General features: G+C 36.2%; 1 pseudogene; it reads right to left on the reverse strand.

Annotated features, from left to right (window-relative positions):
* Positions 1–10693: 10693 nt before the first annotated feature.
* LOC127561270 (ubiquitin carboxyl-terminal hydrolase 14-like) overlaps positions 10694–20723 on the reverse strand; it is a 32976-nt pseudogene continuing 22946 nt past the window's right edge.

The raw sequence follows: 20723 nt of genomic DNA on the forward strand, positions 1-20723 counted from the left end.
AAAATTTATTTTAAAGACTCTCTAATCCTATCCTTTCTTATCTCATAAATAAGGAAACTAAGATCCAGGGAAAGAAAGAGTGACTGAGGTTTGGTCAGTAGCAGAATTGGAACACAAACCCAAATCCCCTGACTTTCTAGTAACTACACTAGAGAGGTCTTGGACTTTCATGTTTTCATATCAGTCAAAGAACCAACTACTAAAAATGTATGCAGCTAGATAGTGCAGTGGATAGAGCCCCAGACCTGTAGGCTGAAGGACTTGAGTTCAAATCCAGCCTCAGATACTTACTAGCCATGTGACCCTGGGCAGGTCACTTAACCCTTATTGCCTCAAAAAAAAAAAAAAGCACAAAAAAACACATGCAATGTTTTAGGCAGAAAGGGAGGGGGATGACACAATCTCTACATTCTGTTGTGGAAGACAACATATACACTTTTAATATATGCACAACATAGATATGGACTAAAATTGGATGTTCCTGGAATTCTGAGATGAGAAAGCTTCTTTCAATTTATAAATTTAGAAAGTTTACCTAGAGTATTGAGAGCTAAGTAAGGTGCCCAAAGTCACACAAGCTAGTATATGTCCCAGATGGGATTTGAACTCACATTTTCTTGCCTTCTTGACTGTGTCTCCATCTCCTATACATATATATATATATATCCCCTGTCTATACAGAAACAATGCCTTGTAATTTTTAAAAGGAGGTACTCACATGTTGGAATCCTTACTAACTGCTAACTAATTAGAGTTGATCTAATCTTACAAGAAGATTTTGGCCAGAACCTGAAACAAGGTACTAAGTAGAACTAATTAATACAAGGCTTGTGTTCACACCTTTACTCATTGGAGTTCACAAGTATGCCAGCTTCATAAAGTAAACTTTCTAACTTCAAGGGAGTTCACACCTCCCTTAAAGCTCTTTGGGCCAGAGAGCACTATGGGAGAAAACCCATAATCCCATTCTCTCAGAAGATTCACATATAAGGCGAGACAGCCATTCCAGAATACATTTTTCCTCTTGGCTGGCTGGTGGCAGACGAAGAGTTTACAGAGGAAGAAGCTATGCGTGGAGAGTTCAGTGGACAACCAGATTCATCTTCATCTCACACCACTGTAGTTGGTGCCTGGGCTCCCCAGAAGGATACAAGAGAGACATTCCATCTCTGTGTTGGTTGGAGGCTGAAGAAAGCAGAGGCAGAGGCTGAAGGACAGAACCTTTGGATTTGGAGATATTCGGAGGGCTCTAAGCCTCTAAACCGGCTGTGCTTTGAGAAGAACAAGAACTCCAACATTTGAACTCATAACACTCACAGATGAGAATGGAGGGAATTTATCCAGGGTCACAAGCTAAAGCAGGATTTATACCCAGACCTATGCATTATACCACAATATAATTGCAAGTGGGGGAACCAGTCTGTCCAAAAATATAGAGACGGGAAATGGAATTTCATTATGAAAAACAGGAAAGAGGCCTCTTTGGATGAATCAAAAAGGGCATTAAGGGAAGAAATGCATAGTAAGAGAAAAAAGTAGGTTATAAGACCAAGTCTCAGTATCATTATACCAACTCATACTAGACTCAGGTGCTATCATAGGGCCTCTTGTAGAATCAGTGTTATTCTAGTAAATGCCTCTGACAAAAAGATTTACTTGTGACATACTTTTAAGTTTAATCTATATTTTAAAACTTTCTCCATCACTTTCTTATAACTTGACAATCAGTAGGACAACAAACATCAATAATGCTAATATCATCAGTAATATAAATAAGTAACTTCAATCCTATATTAAATAAATAATAAATCAAGCCCCAATTTGTGACATTTGCAGATATTTGAGATGTAAATATTCACAATGAAATTCACAATTGCTTCAAGATACAGGCTGGTTCTGGTGCACCCTTGGGTTGTACACACCTTTCTACTTTCCCAATCTTTCTCACTGATACCTTCCCCAGCCATGGGAGCTCAAGGCTACTTCTGATAATAAATCATATTTTGGAAGAGCTTCATCTCCTCTTCTTTGTATTCTTCAAGGTCTCCTCAAGGCAACCTGGAAATGGGTCACCTAAAACTCTGGCAGGAAATATGTGTCAGATTTAAGAGGAAAAAAAAATTACAATATGTATTTCCTCATCCATCTTCTCTGGGGTCAGTTAAGAGTGATAAACTGTAATCTGCTCTAGGAAAGTGGAAATTCCAAAATGAGTTTGTTTCTTTTTTAATTGGTTATGGGAGGGAAGGGATATCCTGGCATTAATCTATGAAGCCTTCACTGATCACTCCAAATCTATTCTAGGCTGGGGTACACAGGCATTATGTAGTTAGGGTGCTTCTCAGACCAACTCAACTTCTTCTCTAGCCCAGGACTAAAATAGCTAACCTGAGACTAATGAAACCTCAGTAGTGGAATAATATCATTTCATTACCTCAGAAGAGCACTTATTTTATTGATATTTGTGCCCTTCCAATTGCACAGATCACAATCTCTCCAACTCAATTTCAGGCAGCAAACATTTAAAATATTAAGAAACTAATACAGACTTGGGATGGAAAATGCCATTTGCATCCAGAGAGAGAACTGTGTAGACTGAAGGTGCATTGAAACATACTATTTTCACCTTTTTTGTTTGTTTGCTTTTTCTTTAACATTGTTTTTCCTCTTTGGGTCTGATTTTCCTTGTACAATATGACAAATATAGAAATATGTTTAAAAGTATTGCACATGTTTAACCTGTATTAGATTGCTTGCTGTGTTGGGGAGAGAGGAGGTGAAGGAGAGAGGAAGAAAAAAATTGGAACACAGAATATTACAAAAATGAATGTTGAAAACCACATGTATTTGGAAAAATCAAATATTATTGAGAAAAAATAAACTATTATGTAGGGGCAGCTTAAGTGGTGCAGTGGGTAGAGCAACAGTCCTGGTGTCAGGTGGGCTTGTGTTCAAATATAGGAAGAAGAGGAAGAAGACAAAGAAAAATAAAATTATTATGTAAGAGGTAACAGACCATCTAGTAGAGAAGCTGAGGACTAGCCTTGGAAATAGCCTGGGTTCAAGGCCTGCTTCTGACATATATAGTTATTTTTTTCCACATCACAACTTTCTCCATCGCCATTTTGATATATTTCAGGTCAGCATAAGAAATTAAATGGAAATTTGGGGGGAGTTTTGCAGAAGCTCTAGATACCATATGAAGGCCAGGGAATGATTCAGAAAAAGTTTGGAAACTCAGAAATACATAAATTATATGTACAATATTGTATAATAACATCAATATGTTTTATCTTTTAACACCATAATAATTCAGACTTCTCTGGAACAAAAAAAGGGCCTCAAAAAACTTATGATGATTTTCCAGATCCTGTTTCATCCCTAATCCCTGAGATATGAAAGGGATAACTATATTGGTTATGTTACTATTCAATGTGATCCTTTCAATATGTGAGTCTCTTCAAGCCCTCATTTTGCTGATTGCCCTGGATTCTCCAGCTTAACATTGTCACTCAAGCCCTAGGTCCCCTCTCCCCCAGGTAACTCTTTAAGACTAAGATAGAGTTCCATTGGCAATCTACACTGGTAAAAGGAGTTTCCGTACTGAAAGCTCCTATATGTATGAAATTATAGATCTGGAGTTCTCCATTGACCCCCAATGTATAGTATACTTTGTCAGGTACAAACAGATAAAGATGAAATTGTCCCTGTCCTTGAGATGTTTACATTCCACCTTAATAGCTAGTCTTTATGCGTAGCTCTGGCCCAAATAATTCATCAGCTGCTGGTCAATAACCTTCTGGTGATGAGCTATTCAAACTTAGCTAGACTGGGCATTAGATGGCAGGCACATAATTCTTAGCCAGTGTCTCTACTGGAGACCTTTCCATTTGATAAGATCTATTGAGAATTTGTGCTCCACTTTGAATGGCTATTGAAAATTCAGGGTCATTTTTTTTTTTTTGGCTGAGACAATTAGAGGCTAAGTGACTTGCCCAGGGTCACATAGCTAGGAAGTGTTAAGTGTCTGAGGCCACATTTGAACTCAGGTCCTCCTGACTTCAGGGATGGTGCTTTATCCATTGCACCACCTAGTTGCCCCAACTCAAGGTCATTTTGAAGGTATCAGGAGGCACTGCAGAAATACTAAGTATGAGAATAATTACCATTATCAATAACAATTAATAAAACAATACAGGAAAAATTCCCATATTACAAATATAGCCCTAAAATATTCTTGAGAATTCAGCAAATAAACTATATTGGCATTGTAGAGTTTTGCAGATATAATTGCTGCCCACAATCTTAGCCAGACATTTAAGAACAACATTTTAAATGGCTGTTGCCATACTGAACACTCATAAATTCCAAACTTAGTGGAATAAAGAACTCTTAAAATAAAATTAACCTAGTAGGAGAAATCAAAATCACGTGGGACAGAAAATAATATATATCATTCATCCCGTCTACTATTGGCATCGTACCAAAAGATGCTTCCAGTGGATCTGCAGAAGATAAGTTTACATGCCAGCATTTTCATTCAATTACAAAAAAAAAAAATTCCCCAAATAATTATCCACCTGCACAAAAGCCTGCCAAAAACCCCACAATAATAGGAAGATTATTTGTTCTGAGATCATTTGTATCTGAACTCCATGGCATATGAAAATGAAAAGAATGAGAAACAACAACAATAATAATGCTCATACAGGATTTGATAATGGAGAGAACACCCATACTGAGGAAATCTCGGATTTTTAGATGTTTTTTAATTATGATTACTTCCTTTCTCCCTCTTCAAATTATGTTATCATCAGTTTAATTATTGAAGTCCTCAACTAGTCTTAGACTTTCAGGTGGTAGGAGTGTTCATTACCTGTGATACAGACACCACAACAACAAGGCAAGAGGAGAAAGTGCTGGACTTGGAATCAGGGAAGCGTGGGTTCACATGCTGCCTCTCAAGCTTCTTGTTATTGTTTGTCCTTAAGAAGACCAATGACATCATGAGTGTGATGTCTTAACTTGGGTGTGACTACTAGATACGTGACCCCAGAAAAATCAGTTTGTACATTGCAGAGACCTTTGTTGAAGCAGAAAATTTGGGTTCAAATCTTGCTCCTGATGCTTATCTGTCAAATGAGAAGTGTGGAGTAGATGTTTCTGTTATAGATCTAGTTTTTTTGCAATCTATCTCAGTGGAAGGAATTGTATATCAGAAGTTCTCTAGCTCTGAAATCACATTCATGTATATCTACAAATTACAAAGTATTTTCAACTCTTTGAGTTGGTTTAAAAAATGAAAAAAAATCGAGCCTCAGATCTAAGTAATTTGTCTACATACAAACCTTATAAAGTGGTTGGACCCAGCACATAGCATCATGAACACAGATTTGAGAGACACCTGAGAAGTTATTGAGCCTAACCTGTTCCTGAACAGAAATCCATTCTAAAACATCCTTAATAAGTGGCTCTCTGAGATCAAATATATAATCTTCTCTTTGGTTCTTAGAGCTTTCTATAACTTGACTCCTTCCTATTTTTCTAGTGACCCAAAGCTTCTTAAATTATGGGTCACAACTCATATAGGGTGGTGTAACTGAGTGTGGGAGTCATGAAAGTATGATTTATTTTCAGTAAATATTTGATTTGTATGCTTATTTTGTATACTTATATACACAGCATTGTGTAAAAATTTCTTAGGCGAAAAGGAATCGTGAATGGAAAAAGTTTAAGAAGCCCTAAATCTTTTTATATCATGTTGATATCTTGCAGTAATCACTAGTTTGGGAGTATAGGATTAGAACTGGAAAAGACTCTGGATTTTGTTTTCCAGAAACTAAAACTTAGAGAGTTTAAGATATGACATAATTAGAAAATGGCAGAACCAGTCTTCAAACCTCTATCTTTTAACTTCAAATATCAGGTTTTTTCCAATACAACAAACTAGCTTGTTGGAAGGACAGCACAATTTCCCAATGTTGGTAAGCCTGTTACTTACTCAACAGTTGGTGAGATACATGCCCCACCCCTACCCCAACCTCACTTCCATATATAATATACATGTTTACATATTTTATATCTTGAACTAATTTGGTAACTGGCCTATTTAATTGAATGGCAATGTTTGAACAACAGGATTTTTTTCCAGTTTGAGTGATTAGAACACTTTCCTTCACATTTCTTTGGATTTCAAAGAACCATAGATGAAGAGCTGTAAAGAACCTTTGTTCAACTCATCCTACAAATGAGAAAACTGAAGTCCAAAGGTGTTAAGTGAGTTGCCCACACAGGTGGTAAGTGGCAGATTCAGAAATTGACCCCTAGCCTTCATACTCCAATTCAACTTTCTCCCCCAAAAGAGAATCCTCTTATTTAGCTTTTGTGCTGGACATTTTTCATTATAGAGTGGGTAACATTCTATTTTATACCTCATTTTATATCAGTATTCAGGGATTTTTGAATACAGTGATCCCCATCTGTCATACTTCTATATTTTAAGCATATGGAGGATACACCTTTTCTCTTTTTTTAATGATAGCTTTTTATTTTCAAAACATATGCATGGATAATTTGACAACATTTTAAATTTTTAATTACTTTACCTCTGCAACATCCATACAGTAGGACATATGTGCTAGTATCCATCACTATATAACCACAATACATCTTCTGGTGCAACAATGCTAACCTTATCATGATCAGAACCTTGTGTTTCAGATTTTCTCCTCCTTCCCATCCCCTCCCCTAGATGGAAAGCAATTCAATATATGATAAGCATGTTAAAATATATGTTAAATCCAATATGTATAAACATATTTAGGCAATTCTCTTTCTGCACAAGACAAATCAGATCAAAAAAAGAAAGTAAATGAGTAAGAAAATAAAATGCAAGTGTACAACAACAAAAAGTGAGATGTTATGTTGGGATCCAAATTTAGTTCGTACAGTCCTCTCTCCAGGTGTCGATGGCTCTCTTCATCACAAAATCATTGGAATTGGCATCATTGGAAAGAGTCACATTCATCAGAATTGATTGTCGTATAATATTGATGTTGCCATGTACAATGGTCTGCTAGTTCTGCTCATTTCACTCAGAATCAGTTCATGTAAATCTCTCCAGGCCTCTCTGTATTCATCCTGCTGGTCATTTCTTACAGAATAATAATATTCCATAACATTCATATACCATAACTTATTCAAACATTCTCCAACTGATGGGCATCCATTCAGTTTCCAGTTTCTTGCCATTACGAAAAGGGCTGCCACAAACATTTTTGCATATGAGGGTCCCTTTCCTTCCTTTAAGACTTCTTTGGGATATAGGCCTAAGAGAAACACTGATGGGTCAAAGGGTATGCATAGTTTGATAATGTTTTTTACTATAGTTCCAAATTGCTCTCCAAAATGGCTGGATCCATTCACAATTGTATCAACAATGCATCAGTGTCCCAGCTTTCCCACATCCCCTCCAACATTCGTCCTTGTCTTTTCTTGTCATCTTAGTCAATCTGAGAGGTATGTAGTGGTATCTCAGAGTTGTCTTAATTTGCATTTCTCTGATTAATAGTGATTTAAACCACCTTCTCATGTGATTAGAAATAGTTTTAATTTCATGTGAAAGTTGTCTGTTCATAGAGGATACACCTTTTCAAGATTTTATTTGGTTCTACTGAGCCAGATGTTTTAAAATTGTTATTGTTATCTTAAAATTTATTTTATTTTAGAATGAGTCTCCTATATCACCTAGATTAGATGTACACTGATCACTTATGTGTCTGACTTTGTCACTGATCTATGTAAGAGCTTTGACCTGCTCTACTTCTTATCTCACTATCTCATCCCTCCTTAAGCAACTTAATGGTATCCCCACACTCCAACTCCATTCTGAAGGTTCACCATATTAGTATTATATCAAGTAAAGGCAATTGATCAGCTTCAGCTTACTATAGTTAAGAACTCATGAACTCTAGCAGCATTAGCCTAAGCTTCCCAAATAAGCAGATCAAGGATCATAGTCTCATTCTTCAACATCTGGCTGCCAAATGCTTTTTATTATTTTTTAAATTAAATTTAAAAAAAATTTTATATGGTTATTTATCACAATTTATTTTGCAATCATAAATTGCCAGCAAAAGAACAGACTGAGTCAGCTGGTCAGAATGGACAAATGCTTGATTGTAGTCATATTTCTACGGGCTTTGGGCAGCAGCACTGAATTACGTGACAAGGGCAATACTTTCCCTTCCATCTTTTGGCAAAACTCCTTCTTCTTGTTGTTGCTGTGGTGGTGGTGGTAGTAGTGTTGGTGTCATGTTCAACTCTTCATCACTGAATTTGGGGTTTTCTTGGCAAAGACCCTGATATGGTTTGCTATTTCCTTTTCCAGCTCATTTTGCAAATGAGAAAACTGAGCTAAATAGAGCAGGAAGATGAGTCTTTCTGATTCCAGGCCCAGCACTCCATATATTGCATGACTTAGCTGCCAAAACTTTGTTGTAAAAGGCAGAAGGAAGTTTAGTTTTGAATGGTGGTTTGAACCATGCAAGAATAACAACAAATGATGGAATAATAATAAATATTTCATTGCTGAGGCTGGGAAAAACGGAAAGAGAAATTAAATACCAGGATAGAAGGTAGTGATGGAAAGGCATTTCCAGTTAGAATTTTAAAAAAGAAATTATATGAGAAATTGACCTTTTAAAAAAGTTTCCATGCTTGCTCCTTTTATACAGGATCAGTGGAGTCCAAGCATAGATCCTCTTTTTTCCAGATTGATTTCACTCTCATGAATCCATATGAGGGAAAATAATGCAGAACACCTCAAATATCTTCTAAAGGTCTGGAGTTTAGAATGATCAATACATAGTATTTATTATACCCTTAATAAGACATACATAAAATGAATATTATTGTAAATCTTTTTAATTACTTTAACTCTGCAATGTCGATACAGAACATATTTGCTAGTCTTCACCACTATATAATCACAACACATGTTCTGGTGTAACAATGCTGATCTTATCATCATCAAGCTTAATCCATTCATCTTTTTTCCTTTTTTTTTAAACTGTGATAAACAATATTCTTAGTAAAGGCTTGAGGAACTAGACCTTTCCTGCTGTGTTAGTAAAGCTAATAATAACTAAAGTCATAATAACCATGGTTATTAGAGGCCACTATCATCAGGAAAAGAAAATCATTTATATTTAGCTTCCTTCTGTGAACCACTGCTTTGGCTACTTGTCTTTAACTGTTAATATCCTTTTTTTGTCTTCTGGGTCCTTGAGTTTTCACCAAAAGAGATCTTTTTTCTTCTTGAAATTCTGTTGTACATAGTTATGACACATCTAACATAAGAGTATATTTAACATCCTTAAGAAGTTGAGCATTCATATTCCTTCTCTTTGCAAAAAAAATTAATATCATCAAAATCAAAATCAAATCAAATCATTTGAATAGTAGGGTAAGTAGACAAATAGCAAATCTTGAAAGATTTTATATAAAAAAAGCATTTCTTTGTCATGCTGACAACTGCTTGGTGGTTTCTTTCTCAAGTCTCAATTAAGTCTTGTAAAAAGAGACTTGTCTTCTTAATTGAGAAAACAGCTGAACAGAGGCTAATTTCCCTTTCCTACAGGGACTTCTCTAGTTTCTGTACATTTCATAGTAGTATCTTTCTCTTTTTCTCAATAGTATTTTATTTTTCCAATTACATGGTAAAATAGCTTTTCACATTTATTTTTGTAAGGTTTTGAATTCTAATTTTTTTTTCTCCCTTCCTCTCTTACCTCCCCCTGCATCCAAATGGCAAGCAATCTGATCTAGAGTATACATGTACGATCATTGAAAATATATTCCCATATTTATCATGTTGTGAAAGAAAAATCAGCCCCCCTCCAAGGGAAAAAAAACAACCACAAGGAAGAAAATGCAAGCAAACAAAAAAAAGGTGAAAATAGTATGCTTCAATCCTCATTCAGTCTCCATAGTTCTCTCTCTGGATGTGGGTGACACTTTCCATCCCAAGTCTATTGCGATTGTCTTGAATCACTACAATGCTGAGAAGAGCTAAGTCTATCAGAATTGATAATCACATAATCTTCTTGTTACTGTGTACAATGTTCTCCTGATTCTGCTCCCTTCACTCAGCATCAATTCATATAAGTCTTTCTAAGCTTTTCTGAAATCAGCCTGCTAATCATTTCCCATATACCATAATTTATTCGGCTTTTCTCTTACTGAACATCTACTCAGTTTCCCGATTCTTGCCACTGCAAAAAGGGCTGCCACAAACATTTTTGCACATGTGGGTTCTTTTTCCTCTTTTATTATCTCTTTCAGACACAGACCTAGTAGTGACACTGCTAGATCAAAGGGTATTTCATAGTAATTTTAAACTGAACACCAAACCAACTAAATTGTTCTTGTTAGTAGGTTGCCGCTAGTGATACATTGTGTCTCCATAACAGACTTACTGTTGTTCAGTCATGTTTGAATCTTTGTGATCTTATCTGGGATTTTCTTGGCAAAGATACCATAGTAGTTTGCCATTTCTTTTGCTAGCTCTTTTTTTTTTTTAAAGCTGAGGAAACTGGGGCAAAGGTTAAGTGACTTACCCCTGGGAAGTGTCTGAGATTGAGTTTGAACTCAGATCTTCCTCATTCCAGGATCTATCCCCTGAGCCACACAGCTATTTCTCTGTAACAGTATCACCTTCTAAAGTGTCCAGTTTTTGGTGCAGCACCCAGCTTGCAATGGCATCCTGATGAAGATACAATCCTTGATCACCTTTCTCTGCAAACTATGGGAAGGACATATGCAAAAACTATGATAGAGAAATAGGTGGAATTCTGGAGGAAGTTTTGTCTCTGGAATTAAACAGATCTCTAAGGACTGCAGTAATGAACCATGTGGAGGCCATTTCCTAAAGCTTACAAGGCATTGCATACCCTTGAATGGCATCTTTGATTTCTGGCACAGAATAGTTACCCTGAACTGTAGCATTCATGTAACAAGCTGCATGGTAATTCCTTAGCAGCTGCTTGCTGTTCTTTTGTCATGTCTTCTATGAAAACAATTTCAGCTATGGTTCCTTAGGAAGAGCATCTGCTGATCCCATCATTAACAGAGCAATTCCACTCTATCTTGCTCTTTCCCCAACATCTTCCTTCTAAGTAACTCCTTTCACTCCAACATCCTTTCTAGCAGGCTAGACTCCAGTTAGTGCAAAAAGTTGAGCACTGAGTATTATGAAATGTTCATTAGTATTCAGCTCTATCGCAGCAAACTTCTCTTCTCCCCAGTTTACATTACTGAGAAGAGCAACATGGTTGAGGAAGGATGTAACCCAATAAGAAGAAAGAAAATGAAAAGAAGGATCTAGAGGAGGAAGAGCTACAGCTTCAGTTGGGTGTAGCCCCTATTTAGCTTTACCTGCATACCAAATGCCTTTTTAATAAAAATCAATAAACAATAGATAGAATAGGATCTTATAATTTCAATATCTCTTCATCAGCTTATATGGCTATAAAGTTGTGAGCTGTTGTAGAAATCACCTAAGAAAGCTTTCCTATTTTCTTTTCATGTTTTTATCAAAGATACTTATCATAATGTACAGATTGTTCTCATAAAAATTTTATACATACATACACACATATCTTAATATATCTCTATCTGTCTGTCTGTCTATCTATCTATCTATCAAAGTTAACAAGCACTTACTAAGTAGCTATCCTGGGTCAGGCACTGTGCTAAGTGCTGGGGATACATACAAGAAAGAGAAAAAAGTCCCTCTTCTCAAGGAACTCAAGTAACTTATAAGGAAACAGCATGCAAATAATTATGTACAAATAAAATATATGCAGAATAAATTGGAACTAATTTTAGAGAGAAGAGAAAAAGAATATGGAGGAAAAAAGCAGATAAATGTTGATGCCTTCTCAGTCACTCTTTAAAAATTAAACAACAACAGCATCATCTGTAAAATTATTTCTTTTAGAAATCTCCTCATTCTGGACTGTTTTTTAATTTAATGTGATCTCATTAAATGTGCTTACTTGGTACAGTGGTACAGATTGCAACTTTCATTGTTCTCATACATTTTCCATGAGAGGGTGCATCCAATGTACTGAGATCTTATTCTAAATCAAGAGTTCTTAACTTTTTTGTATTGAAGCAGGGTAGGAAAGAGGCTTTGGCAACCTGGTGAAGATTATGGAACCTTTCTCACTATAGTATTTTTAAATAATTGAAAGAAATGTTCATTTTAGTTAGAAGTTAGTGAAAATAAAGATGGATTTTTATATCATCCAAGACCCCTTGAAATCTATTCATGGACTTTTTGGGATCTGTGGATCCATATAGAAACCATGCATGAGGTTACTTGCTATTGCATCGATACCAATGGAATCTAATTGTCTCTTACTCTTGTTACGTGACTAGTGCTTTTTCCCCTGTTCTGGTCATACATCCCTTTCCTAATGTCTTTTATAACTACATAATTTTTCATTGCATGTGTCAGCCTGTTCAATGAGCTGACCATGCCCTTCTCCATTTCTCTTTAGATGACTCAATTTTAAATCTTCAAAGAAAGTGGCGTTACATGACTTGTAGCATCACTCATAGCTGGAAAACATTTAAATGTCAAGTATTCATTTTACCAAGAAACTTGGAAACTTGAAAAGTTTTTATTTCTCAAAGAGAATCAATCCATCTTGTCCTCCTCTTCCTATTCAGTTCTATATCTAATTCATTGCCCTAAGATACATACATTGATAGAACATTTTAATAGATTGTCCATCCAACTATATTGGAAGAGTTGGGGGGTGGGTGGAAGATAGGAGAGAAGTTACAGCTAACTTCAGGAAGGTAACCCCCAGAGACATTCTTTAAGTTATACAACATATGAGGCTGCTGCCAAGAGTTAGTGGCCCTGTCTGTTGAACCCCTCCCTCTAGTTTCAGTAAATTACCAACTGCTCATTTTTCTCAGCCTGACCTTATGATACCCCTGACATTCCAGATTTAAATAATGTAGTCCATCTTCCCTGGAAATTGGAGCTGGAAAAAGCCCTATTTAAAATCAGATCAATTGGCCTGTCCCCTTGGGCCAAAGCTAGATTATTCCCTGCTGTTCTGAAAGACTTGTTGAATGTTGGAAGGGTGGGGGAATGTTTTATCATCTTGAAAGCATTCCTCTGAGTGCCAGGAATGATGCTTTGATTGCCATGGAGTCACTGGGGCCACAGAAAGCCATAGAATCCTCAAGCTGAAAGAGAACTCCAGGCTGTTGTAGTTTGTGATCCAGGAACTTCCCAAAGGGTGTTTCACAGGACCCAAGGATTCTGTGCTGGAATCAGGTTTTTGCAAGAAAAAAAATTAATGTTACTAATAATTTCTTGTTAAAATATTAAATTTGAAATTATATATATAATATTTAATATTATTTTATTATAATAGATTTAATTTCCTCTTTTTAAAAAATTTTAAAGATACTCAAAAATTTCCCAAATCCCTTCTATCATAATTGTGTTCCCACATTTATATATCCCCTTGATATAGTTAAATCCCTAAAGAAATATGTGACTGTATCATCTAACAGTAAGAAAGGTGACTAGGCCTTTGGGGCTGAAGTGCTACATCTATTCCCTTCCCTTAAGGGGCTTATCTGCTTTAGACCCACATCTAAGACCTAGATGTGACTTAGTCATGATGGCAACTGGTTCTTTGTATAGGGATCAGGCTTCCTTTTCTCACAGTCTCTGGCTTGGCATTCTGGGGAAAAGTTGCTCAAGGATTGGGTCTGGACTTATATCTAGCTTCTCTTTACAATGGGGCAGGCAGTCAATGTACGATGTAACTCAGATTTGGGACAAATATTTCCTATATGCAAGAAAAAATGCCTAAAGTCACAAAAGACTCATATCACACATTGAACAAAAACTTAAGTAATTAGTAACTTCTAACATGTGATTGCTGTCATACTTTGCTAGGAGGTAGATTTGTAACCATTGAAACACAGGTAGATTGTGGAACATCAAATAAACATTCCACATTTCACATCAATTGTGAACTGTCCAAACAACTCCTATTCCATGTCTTCTGCCAATCTAGGCTAGAACTTGGTTTGGGTCATTTTCTCCAAGATTCCTAGAAAAGTGGCTGGGGATTTCTAAAGCACAACCATCATTGACTGAGGAAACTGGTCTCCAAATCCCTTGACCTCAAAGATTGTCTCCAAGTCTGGACACTTTCAATCACTGATACTGAGGAAAACAAGATCCACAAGGAGCAATTCCAACCAGGACCAAGCATACCAGAACATCCATTTGAGCAACACATAAAGATCAGCAAAGCAGCCAAATGCAGCTCTCTAGATCTCTCTATCACACTCCTTGATTGAATACTTCCCCTTTCCCCAATTTTTTTCAGTTTCCTTTTATGTATTATTTCCTCTCATTATGTAACTTGTTGAAGTCTGGGACTGTTTTTCTTTTTTTTCATATTCCTAGTGCTTAGTGCTATGAACTTATATGTGGTTGTTATTTTTCCTTCTTCCTCAAAGAGACCATGATGTTAGGAAGATGTCATGATTTGCAAGTGAATTGGATTTAAGTGGGGGAGGGCTGTGTAAAGGACTCCTTTGTAGCCATCTGGGTCCAATGGAGAGATAAGGATGGTCTCAGATGCAGTAGAAGGCCTTGACTTTTTTGAAGTAAAATCTTTCCTAGGCCTCAGTTTGTTTGAGGGAATGTCTACTTAGTGATTAAAACTAGGTAAGAAATGGGATAAAGAATGGCCTCTTTTTCCTTGTCTAAAAAAAGGAAGAGAAAAGGAAAGGGAGGAAGGAAAGAAAGAAGGAAGGAAGAAAGGGAGAGAGGAAGGAAGGAGAGAAGAAAGGGAAGAAGAAAGGAGGGAGGGAAGGAAGGAAATAAGAAAGTGAATGAAGAAGGAAGGATCGAAGGAAGGAAGGAAGGAAATAGCTGAGTTGCCTAACTGGAAGTGGCCAATTGGGTCACAGTAAAGCAGTTACTACTACTTACAGGGTTGTCATTTGTCCATTCTTTAAGAGGATCGTGACTTCAGGAAGGAGATATTATGACTTGCAAATGAGTTGGGAGGGCTGTACAAAATCCCTGGCCTTAACTTTCTCTCCAAAGTCATCTTGTCAGTAGGAAGATATAGATCTGGATGGCTGGAGATGGCCCCTGGATGAAACAGGAGACTGTCTATAGTAGATACTTAATAAAAGCCAATTGACTAACTCACTCAATTAGGTAAGACATGGGCTTTGGCGATCTAGTAAAACTCTTTTGAGCCTTTCCCAGAAAAAGATTTTTAAATGAATTAAATAAAATACATACTACTAAAAAGGAAACCAATTATTTTGAAATAAAGATGCTATTTTTTCTTCTTTATCCAAGACAGACTCCCTGTAAAGGAATCTTTATACCCCAGGTAAAGACCCTCTGTTTTAGCATATACACTCAAACTTGGAGAATTCAGATCCTCTTCAGAGAAATCCACATGATACCCCACCACATCCCACTTCTAAATGTAACAAAAGCCTCAATCTTCTGCAGTCATTCATCTAACACTGATGTCAGCAGCCAGTTCCCCAGAAAACTTAAGCCATGTAACTTCTTTCCTGAGATATTTCCGGGCTAGCTAGCCAATGTTCTGTGCTTGATAATCCCCTTGAATCTCCCTTTGTTCGGTTTCATCCCATTAATTCAAGTCCCCGAAACTGAGCTGGTCCCAAACAAATCTCTAGTGGCTAACCCCTGGCCTCAATCCTGGGATTTGTCTGCCAGGGTTTTCTCTTACAGTTGCTCCTCATTGACTTCTGTTCTCCCTCACCATCTCCCTTCTCCTGGCACAAGGCAGCTGTTCCTGTCCATTTTGTTACACCCTTCCTGGTTTGTACTTCCTGAGTCTCAGTCATGGTCCAATCTGCCATCCTACTCAGCTTGGGCTCTACACTGCCAGTCTCCTAGAGTTAGGCAGGTAACTGATTTTTAAAGAGGGCTGCTGGGGAAACATTGGCAAGGATGAGGGGTATTCTCAGTTCACTATGAAAGGTGAGGGGGAAAGGGATGAGAAGGGGAGCCCATCAATAGCAGAAAGAGATGAAAGAAAGATGAGTTTTTTCTCATGCGGACTCCACTCTGGCTGTGTGTTTGCATTTCTCCTAAGGTCTACTTCCAATTTCCAGTGATTAGAAAGTGATCACATCATCCTCTATCCATTACATCTCTCAAAGCCTGGGAGCTGCTTTTCATCCTTTAACTTGGAGCAGTTCAGGGGCTTGATGGGAAAAGCAGCTGGATCCTCAGGCTCTCACACTTACTCGGGTTTCACACTGTTGTGATTTAGGATTAGCAAGACAGATTCTGATCAGATGTTGTGGCTATTAGAGGATTTTCTCCCCCCTAGTATCACCCTCCCTTTCTCAGGTTCTGTCTTTTCCTCCCTGCAATTCTCCCATCCATTAGCCCCTGCCTAACCTTCCCTCTCTGGAGTTCACTCTCCTCTCTGAAACGGGGTCCACCCTTCCTTAGGAAATCCAGACTTTCGAGGAAGCCACAAAGGGGATGTGCCTTTCTGATTTTAGATATCCTCTGAGCCTTAGCTCACCTCCCATTGTTAAGGTATTTTTGCTGGGAGTTTTTGCTCATTTTTATTTGTTTGTTTTGTTTTGTTTTTAAACTTGAATAGGGTGTGGTATCATGTCTTTGGGAAGAAGAGGTAAGCTCTGGTTGAAGGAGGGGAGTTATTAGCAAACTTGGGGGAAAAAACCTAGGATTTTAACATTTATCCACTTTTTCTAAAAAAAAAAATTATTTTGAATTTGTATGTATTTTGAATTTACATTTATCCACTTAAAAAACTCTATTATATGTTTTTAGTATGAAGAAGTATATTTAGGAATTATGGGACAAGCTGATGTGGGAGTGGCTTTTGAACAGAAACTTTTACGATACCTTAAGGTCACTTCTGGTCACTGCTTCCATTAAATCCTTTAGTAGTTTCCTATTTTAGCTAATTGTTCTTGATAATTAGATAATAGGATAAGTTATTTAATTACTTTAGCATTCAAGAAAACTGATTATTGAGAGGGATTGAGGCAGAATAATAACATTATTTTTATAGGAGGTTGAAGTTTGAAGTTACCCTCTCTCCCAAAACACTCAACATAATTTTTTTTTTTAGAACTGCAAAGGACCTTAGGAAACATCTAGTCTAACTCCTTGATTTTACAAAAGAGGAAACTGAGGCTTTAGAAAGAAGTTCACAGAGAAAGAATTGTTTGAATTATTATTGAAACTGAAGTTATATGGATTTAAATGCAATCTATATTTTATAGATTTACTCTCAAGTTACAAGAGATCTATGAGCCTGCCTTGTCCAATCTCCTTATATCACAAAAGAAGAAAGAACTAAAGTTGTTATCAAAGTAGGGCAGCTACATGACTCAGTGGACTGAACTCTGGGCCTGGGAATCAGGAAATCCTGAATTCAAATTCAGCCTCAGTCACTTACTAGCTGTGTAATCCAAATCACTTAACCCAGTTTGCCTTTATCCCTTGGAGAAGGAAATGGCAAATCACTACAGTATCTTTGCCAACAAAACCCAAATGGCCAGGACTGGTATGCTATGGTATCAAGGTCAAAAAGAGTCAAGTATGACTAAACAATAAGAATACTAGTGTTTTCAGCAGGATGAATACAGAGAGGACTGGCGAGACTTACATGAACTGATGCTAAGTAAAATGAGCAGAACCAGGAGATCATTATATACCCTCAACAACGATACTGTTTGAGGATTCATTCTGATGGAAGTGGATCTCTTCAATAAAGAGAGCCTTAATTGATCAAAGATGGACAGAAGCAGCTGCACCCAGAGAAAGAACACTGAGAAATGAATATAAACTGCTTGCATTTTTGTTTTTCTTCCCGGGTTATTTATACCTTCTGAATTCAATTCTCCCTGTGCAACAAGAGAACTGTTCGGTTCTGCACACATATATTGTATCTAGGATATACTGCAACCCATTCAACATGTAAAGGACTGCTTGCCATCTGGGGGAGGGAGTGGAGGGAGAGAGGGGAAAAATCAGAACAAAAGTGAATGCAAGGGATAATGCTGTAAAAAATTACCCTGGCATGCGTTCTATCAATAAAAAGTTATTTAAAATAAATAAATAAATGAATAAATGAATGAATAAATAAATAAATAAATAAAATATTTAAAAAAAATACTAGTGTTTTTTAAGGCAAGATGTTGAAATTAGACCTCTCTTACTGGTATGAGGACCCTAGCCCCTACAGAGCAGGTATCTCTGATCTCATGACTTAAACAATCAACTGAACAGAAAGGGAGACTCTCAGTTCTTTCTCAGCCCAATCTTTCCAGCCAATCATTGATATAGAGACTGCTTGGCAATTGTGTCACCACCTCTCCTTAAGAAATGAGGGCAGTCTCATCATTCATTAAAAGAGGGGAAGGATATAAATATTTATATAAGGGTTATTCTGTGTACAATATATATTTAAAAAATATATATATATATATTATTCCTCCCAATAAATGCAAAAAATAATTTTTAACATTTTTTTCAAGTTTTGAGTTCCAAATTTTCTCTCTCCTCTTTCTTTGCCTCTTCCAGAGATGGTAAACAATATAATAATATAGGTTATATATGCACAGTATATTTTACAAATATCTTGTTTGACTCTTATAACCATCTTTTGAGATAGATGCTAATATTATCAGGAATTTACAGTTGGGGAAACTGAGGCTGACTGAGGTTAAGTGACTTGATTATAATCACCTGGCTAGTAAGTATTTGAGGTTTTATTTGAGTTTAGATTTTTCTTACTCCAGGTCTAGCATCCTACTCATAGCATTACCAGTTGCCTCATTATTTGTGGGATGGGACCACTTTTCATTGCAAAGAAAACAGGAACAATATTATTTTTGGTGGTGTATCCAGTCATTTCTGCTTCAACTATTTCTCTCTGAGGAATAATTTTAGATCTCCACAGAAATGAAGGGATTGATATAAAGTCAATAGGCTGCATTTGTATATAAGGATCCTTTCTATATTTGGCTCTCCTGGAGTCCAATAGTGGTCTCAGTGGGTCAAAAAGTATAAACATCTTAATCATTTTTCTAACATAATTCCAAATTATTTTCCAGAATGGTTGGAAATCAATCACAGGTTTACTAATAGAGTATTATTAGTATCTGTGTCTTCCTATAGTCTCTCCTAGTTTGACTGTTTCCATCTTTTATTATATTTGCCAATATTTTAGGTATGTTATAAAACTTCAGTGTCCTAGTTCATCTAGTCTTTGCCAAGAGGCAATGCTTTTAACATTCAGTTCTGAAGTTGGAAGTCATCTTTCAAAATTGTCTTCTTTTATATTATGGTCATTATGTGAATTGTTTTCTTGATTCTGTCATTTCATTCTGTATCACTTCATATAAATTTCCCCAAATTACTAGAATCATTCATATCCACTTCCATAATCTTTATGGCACCATTTTATATTACATTCATGTCACAATTTGCTCAGTCCAATTGATGAGCAACCACTTGGGTTCCAGTTCTGTGCTACCACGTGGGCCAGTTACCTTTTGGGAAATGGTTCTTGGTCTTATGTATTTGTGTTAATTCTTTATATATCTCAAATAGTAGACTTTCATCAGTCCTATCTGAGGTTAATTTTTTCCCATTTAATACATTTTCTTAATTTTTTTGATTGAGAAAAGGATACAAAATACAAAACTCACAATTTTGATAACCAAAAATTGCTAATTGTTCGCAATACTTTATTATTTTGAGAATGTTGCCTTTCTTGGGCTTTTAATTAGCTACTAAATGAATACATTAAACACATTCAGGCTTTAGTTGGAATTTCACATAGCTTAAAATAATTGTTTGGTTCTTTGCTGTTTTTATTAACTCATAACATTATTTTAATGAATGTTATGATAGCAAAATGTTTTTCTTATTCCAATTGCATTGATTTTATTTATGCAAAGGATATTGACTTTTAGGTAATAAAAATAATCTATTTAGTCATTTGTGATAACTTTTATCTCTTACGTGGTTAAGAGTTCTCTTCTTACATGTAGTTGTAAATGAATCAGGTTTCTTTTTTTCTTTTTTTGTGTGATATTGGCTTTTAAATTTAAGTCAAAAAAACCTTTTGGCAGTTCCCTTCTATTCAGAAAGAGACTCAAATTTGTTTCTTAGCTCTAAATGTTCAGTAATTCTTTTTTTTTCTCCTTTATGTGAAATTATTCAACCCTCTGACTACAAAAAGATGAATTGTTTTCACCTCAAAATTCTCTTCTACTATTTCAAGCCTTTTCCTCCTTGGTTTTCATTCTAAAGTTTTTTGGTTTTAAAAAGATAATTTTTCCTGATAACTACTAGGATGGTGAAATGATTCTCATGCCAAATAGTAGGGACTTAAATAGAGAGACAATTAGGAAAGGGATGGGAGGACAATTACTAAGTTTAGTGATTATCAATTTTGAAAAATATTCTGAAAACAGAAATTTATATTTTGAAATTTCTATTATGATTTTAGAAAAAAATTTATTCTAAATAGAAATAACTTTTTCTATTTTGAAAATAAAAATTTTGGAAAAATTTCTGTTTCTGGTGCCATGACCCTTCTCCTACATCATGTTAGGGGTCTGAGATT

This window comes from Antechinus flavipes, chromosome 4 (assembly GCF_016432865.1).
Source record: "Antechinus flavipes isolate AdamAnt ecotype Samford, QLD, Australia chromosome 4, AdamAnt_v2, whole genome shotgun sequence".
Taxonomy (NCBI): domain Eukaryota; kingdom Metazoa; phylum Chordata; class Mammalia; order Dasyuromorphia; family Dasyuridae; genus Antechinus; species Antechinus flavipes.